This window comes from Gossypium arboreum, chromosome 13 (genome assembly GCF_025698485.1).
Source record: "Gossypium arboreum isolate Shixiya-1 chromosome 13, ASM2569848v2, whole genome shotgun sequence".
Classification (NCBI taxonomy): Eukaryota; Viridiplantae; Streptophyta; class Magnoliopsida; order Malvales; family Malvaceae; genus Gossypium; species Gossypium arboreum.
The window spans coordinates 66,880,532-66,887,036 of NC_069082.1; the positions used below are offsets into that span (position 1 = coordinate 66,880,532).

At 38.8% G+C, this 6,505-nt stretch overlaps 1 non-coding gene across 1 annotated transcript; it reads right to left on the minus strand.

Annotated features, from left to right (window-relative positions):
- Positions 1-2,924: 2,924 nt before the first annotated feature.
- LOC128287523 (small nucleolar RNA R71) lies at positions 2,925-3,030 on the minus strand. Its single transcript, XR_008278223.1, has one exon. It is a non-coding gene; the product is annotated as a small nucleolar RNA R71 (small nucleolar RNA).
- Between the last annotated feature and the right edge of the window lie 3,475 nt (positions 3,031-6,505).

The window sequence follows — 6,505 nt, forward strand, 5'->3', positions numbered from 1 at the left end:
TTTTTGTCCCCAAAAATCATACCAGAAGAATGGTTCAGTTTTCACATAAACTCCACTATCTCATAATCATTGTTGAAGAAGCTTTACTCAGGCTATGTTTAATACTTAGCTCTTTAATTTCTCATACTAAAGTCATGAACAATTCCATGTTATACGACGCATCAATCAAATCTTGACTTCTATCAGAGAACTCATGTATACAAGGGTCGAACCCATACCGTCATAGAATATGTATATACATATCAATACTTGAATCCTCTTGGATTCAAACGGCGTAGCCAGCCCGATCATCATGGCCTTAAGTTCTCTATCATTTTATACAGCTCGACAGTTCACTAGTTCGACCTCTGGTCATCATTAAAATTCAAAGCCTCAATTAGCTTTTTCAGTAATTCACGATATAAATCCCGGATCTCAATCCGATTAACAAAAACTAGCATTTTAAGAAATTCAACAATCCCAAAGATACTTAATCCCATAAGTCTGATGAGCGAAAATTCAATACTTACTGACATGATTTGCAGATTCATCAATTACTTAACAACAAGTCATATGGCATCTTTATCCTTCAAAGATAGGAATAATTCTAATATGAAATCTATAGTAATCTCATTCTCAAAGATCATACCATAACTATCTTATCATCCTTTAACAATTCAGGTCAGCTACACTATCTCAACTTAAGTCTTTCTATGATAGCAGATACTTTAAGCTATCACACTACCATTCTTGTCTTAAAACACATCACTGAAAATTGAGAAGTCTTTGCTCAATGTAGACTAAACCAGTTTCAAGGCTTCGATTAACAATATTCTCATATATTCAAATTGTTACCAATATGTAGTAGTGATAAATCGTAATTTATACATATTTTTATCCCATGCTTAGCACATTTATGGATTGTTTCTCCTTAGAATTGGTGAATTCGATGCTCCTAATCCTTTAATTTCATGTTTTATACTTAGGTGAGCATAGGAGAGTAAAAAGAGCGAGAAACGTGCCCAAAAAGGAGAAAATGGACCTACGTGGGAAATCAACATGGCCTAGACTTTCTCACACGAGCGTGTCACATGGTCGTGTCCCTTTGGAAAGATTGAATCACAACTTACACGGATATACTACATGCCCGTGTTTGTTCAACAGCCTTGACCACGGGCTGGAGTAATCGCACACGGGCGTGTCACACGGGCGTGTCCCTGTCGAGCCCAAGTATAACCCTATTCGAAAAAGGCCAATTTGGGGGGCTCTTAGGCATTCTAAAGCCTATTTAAACACCTGAGGAGGCACTTAGAAAAAAAGGCGCAGAGGAGGAAGCAAGGAATTACTCAAGGAAAGTCGATTGATCCATCTCAGAAGCCGGATTCATCATTATGACTGAAGATCTCCCTTCAAGTTCCTTCAGGAGTTTTGGGTTTTCTTATGTTTTGTTATCTTTATTCTTTTGAGATGTTTTCTTTCATAAGTATGAACTAAACCCTCTAAATACCTAAGGGGAATGAAACCTAAGACGGATCTTGTTATTATTATCTGAATTGTATGATAAATATTTGACTTGTTCTTAATTATGTGTTCTTAATTCTTTTTTTGACATTCCAGGATATTGATTCAAGTTAAGCTCTTATTCAGAGGAGGAGTAGACCCTGTCTAAGAGTAAATTTGTCATAATTAAGTGGAGTTGGGGTGATTAAATTTTCCCAGATTAGGGTGAAACCTAATAAGGGAATCCATATATCGAGTTAATACAATTCTAGGGTGTTAATTAGAAAGAGATTTCAATTATTCAACCTAGGATTAGAAGTTATTAGTCTCGAGAGAGATAATAATATAACTTAGGGATTTCTACGGATCAAGTCAAATGAATAAATCGTCTGATTCAGAGTCAAATAACAAGTGAAGTCTAGGTGGATTTTTTCTTAGGTATTGTCTTAATCAATCGAATTTTCCCAAAAGTATTTTCCCAAATTTTCTTTCTGTGCATTCTTAGTTTAGTAATTAGTTTAGATAATCAAACCTCTTAATTTTTAGTCTAGATAATAAAAAGGAAGTAAATACTAGTACTTGTGGTTCCTTTGGGTTTGACAATCCGGTCTTGTTGAACTATACTACTATTCGATAGGTACACTTGCCTTAATTGTGATAATAAGTTAGTCTCAAGAATGATTCATTCATACATCTTTAAAACCTGTCACGAATATCACGCATCAAGTTTTTGGCGCCGTTGCTGGGGAACTAGGATATTAGGAACACTTGATTTTTATTACTTTAGCTATTTTACTTTTATTGCAATTTAAATTTTTTATTTTCTTTTCTAATTCTTCATTTATTTTCTTCTGATAGGTTTTTCTAGTTTATGACCAGAAGAAACCCGTCAGGACCATTACTGTTCGATAGTGAGATCGATCGCACAGTTCGCAGAAACCGAAGAGAAATAAGGTGAAGCTTACAATACACAAAGGAAGATCAAGAGGACGATACTTCATCCACAACCGAGGATATGGCTGAAAACCAAGAAAATCAGCTACCTCCTACTATTGCTGCTAATCAGAATCCTGCTCAACTCACCATGTATGATTATGCTAAACCTTCTTTAACAGGAACTGAATCGAGCAGAGTTAGACATGCTGTAGCTGCAAATACTTTTGAACTGAAACCTAACACAATTCAAATGACACAGCAATTTGTGCAGTTTGATGGTTTGCAGGACGAAGATCCCGACGCTCACTTGGCAAATGTCTTAGAATTTTGCGACACTTTTAAAATAAATGGCGTTTCTGATGACGCCATTTGCCTTTGGTTGTTTCCCTTTTCGTTGAGAAACAAAGCTAAACAGTGGTTGAATTCGTTACCACGAGGGTCAATCACTACATGGGAACAAATGACCGAAAATTTTTTATTAAAATATTTTTCCCCGGCTAAAACGGCTAAATTACATAATGATATCTCTTCTTTTGTGCAGATGGATTTAGAAACACTCTACGATGCATGGGAGAGATACAAGGACCTCTTGAGAAGATGCCCTCACTATGGGTTACCACTCTAGCTATAGGTTCAAACATTTCAAAATGGCCTGAATCCTTCGACTCGACAGATGATCGATGCAGCCACTGGCGAAACCATCAATAATAAGACAGCTGAAGATGCTTATGAATTTATAGAAGAGATGTCACTGAATAATTATCAGTGGCAAGTCATGAGGACAAAGCGAATGAAAACAGCCAGCATTTATAACGTCGATTCGGTCACCATGCTCTCTAATCAAGTAGAACTCTTGAATAAGAAAATTGATGGTTTTCTTAGTTTTTCACAAGTTCACCCAGTAATGCAGTGCGAAGTAAGTGGAGGTAGATCGAGCAATCCTGATTACCCACCCTATGGCCACAACATGGAGAACGAGCAGTTAAATTACGTGGGTAATAATCCTCAATCTCAAAATAATCTTTATAGCAACACTTACAATGCAGGATGGAGGAATCACCCAAATTTTTCATCGGGAGGCCAAGGGAATCAGCGACCACTGCCACCTCCAGGCTTCCAACAACCACCCTACTATCAAGAGAAAAAGCCGAACCTTGAAAAGATGTTAACAAAATTCATCTCAGTGTTAGAAACTCATTTTCAGAATACCTAGACAGCACTTAAAAATCAACAAGCGTCAATCCAAGGGCTCGAAACTCAGATACGCCAACTCGCCAAGCTGATTTCTAAATGACCACAAGGTAGTTTCTCGAGTAACACGGAATCTAACCCAAGGAAATAGCTCAATGTGATTACCACTCATGACAAGGAAGGGTTAGTTGCACCTAAACCAGAACTGAGGCAATAAACTGTGTTAAGTCAAGGAAAGGGTAAGGTGGACCACAATAATAAGAAAACGGTAAGTAAATAGTATAAACCACAGGTGCCATACCTCAATGCGACAAGGAGAGACCGTAAAGATGAAAAATTCGGTAAATTCCTTAAACTATTAAAGAAATTACATATTAACTTACCGTTTATCGAAGCTCTCTCACAGATGCCAAACACAGTAAAATTTTTAAGGGAGTTTCTAGGAAACAAACGAAAGTTAGATGAGGAGTCACATGTGGAGTTGAATGTAGTTTGCTCAGCCATATTACAGAATAAGCTACCTAACAAATTGAAAGATCCAGGAAGTTTTACGATTTCTTGTTTAATTGGTCGTTTAGATGTTCATAATGCATTGGTTGACTTAGGGGCAAGCATTAATGATATGCCTTATAAAATATTTAAACAGCTAGGTCTTAGGAAACCCAAACAAACTAGGATGAGCATTCAATTGGCTGATAAAACCATTAGATTTCCTAGGGGTATCATTGAAGATGTTCTTGTTAAGATCGATAAATTTATATACCCAGTAGACTTTGTTGTTCTAGACACGGAAGAGAATAGTAACGCACCTTTGATTTTAAGACGACCCTTTTTAGCGACTGCTAGAACCATTATTGATGTTGGTACAGGTGAACTCACACTTCGTGTGGGAGACAAAAAAATCACCCTTTAAACTCGTAATTCGAGTAACACATCAAAAATCGAAGGTGGTTGTATAAATCAGTCTACTAGTACTGATCATGTGGTGAAACCCTTTGTGCAGGAAAAGATTCGAAGAACGCATATGAGCGATGTTTAGACAACAACAAAAGACCTATCCATGAAGAACGAAGGCTACAAATCGAGGAACTGGATGAATGGCGGACACATAAACTGAGGACACACGATGAACCAAAACCAAGCCATGACGAGCTCAAAGGCGCACCAAATCAACTTAAGGTTGGAGACAAAGTACTACTAGATGCAGCAGACCCTCGCATTGCCACTTCTGAACCTAATGAAGAAATTCCTCTTACGGTACTCAGTATTTTCCCATATGATACAATTGAGGTAATTCATCCCAAATTCGGTATATTTAATGTAAACAATACTCGTCTTAAACCTTGACCATGCAGAAGAGAGGTAAGTCGATCTAAGCGTTTCTTGGGAGGAAACCCGAGCACTAACAGTGTTAATTTCTTTAAATTTTAGTTTTTAACATCTAACATACTAACCGAATCATGGAACACGGGCTTTCTAAAGACAACACGGGCGTGCATTAGGCCGTGTGAAAACAGGGCAAGATTTTTTTCCCCAACACACGATGCGATAAGTTGCCACGACGATGCGACAAGGCCGTGGGCGAAACTTCCAAAATAACAAGGGCGTGAGACACGCCCGTGCCTTAAAACCATGGCTGAAACTGAGAATGTAACACGAGCATGCGACACACCCGTACCATCCACCCGTGGTCGACATTGTCAAAACGAACACGGGTGTAGACCTATGTACACAGGTATGGGAGAAGTGAACGAAGCAAGACACGGTCGTGCGACACGGTTGTGTGCATCCACACATCCAAGCAACACAGGCGTGGGCTGAATGTCAAATGTGCCCAAAATTTAAAAATCGCGAAACACACGGGCGTGTCCCACGGCCATGTGCCCCAAACTCTATATAAACCACTCACTATTCATCATCTCTCTCCCCAAAAATCCCTAACCCTACCGCTGCAACTCCACACACTCTACCCCCCACGCCGTGCCCCGCCTACAACACCGATTCTGACGCCCCAAGCTCCTTCCTTTTACGTTTGTTTACTCTTCTCTCTCTATTTTCTTTAAATATGTTGCTTATTTCATGATTTCTCTACTCTATTGAATTATTTTGAATGAATATTCATAGTTAGAATATTAAAATACTCATGCTTGTTTTATAAAAATTTTGTCATTTTAGTTACTACATTATGCTATACTCTTTCATTTTTTCTTGTTTCCATGATATCTATGCTTACCCACATGCACTCATTCATTATTCCCATAATCCTATAACTTGATATATTTAGTTGTTTTAGTTTGTATCATCTAGTACGTAAATCTCATGAAATATTCATATTTAGTCTTGATTTTCCATACTATTCTTAGGGCATATTGGTTGAACTTCAATTTTCAATGCAGGTACAACGTCTTCCTCACGTGGTAAGAAGACCGCTGTTCCCGCCTCGAAGAAGAGGAAAGGAGTAGTTTCATTCTCGGGTCCTACCATAGAGATTAGGCATCCGTTCCTCCAGGTTCCATTGGGACCCCAAGAGGAATTATATCAAATATTACGGGCCCGACCCTTAGGTGTGGCCCGCTGCATTGACTGCGCCGCATTCGAACAGATTCAATTGGCTGACGCAGTTTGGGCCCTCCTAAAGACTAACCCATGGGGGCTCTTCTTTGAGATCGTCGAACCGACGTATCTCGTGTTCACATTGGAACTCTACTTGACGTGTAACACCCCAAACCCGGCCTGGATGTTATGACCGGATCTGATGCGCCACATTGATGCGTTCAAAACACTTAGTTTGGGAAAGCTGAGTTGGTGTTGTAAAGACACTTTTAAAAGTAAGTTAAAGTGAATGGAAGCTGCGCACTGTAGGAAACCGGGAAGAAGAGGAGGTGAGTCCGTCGGACGA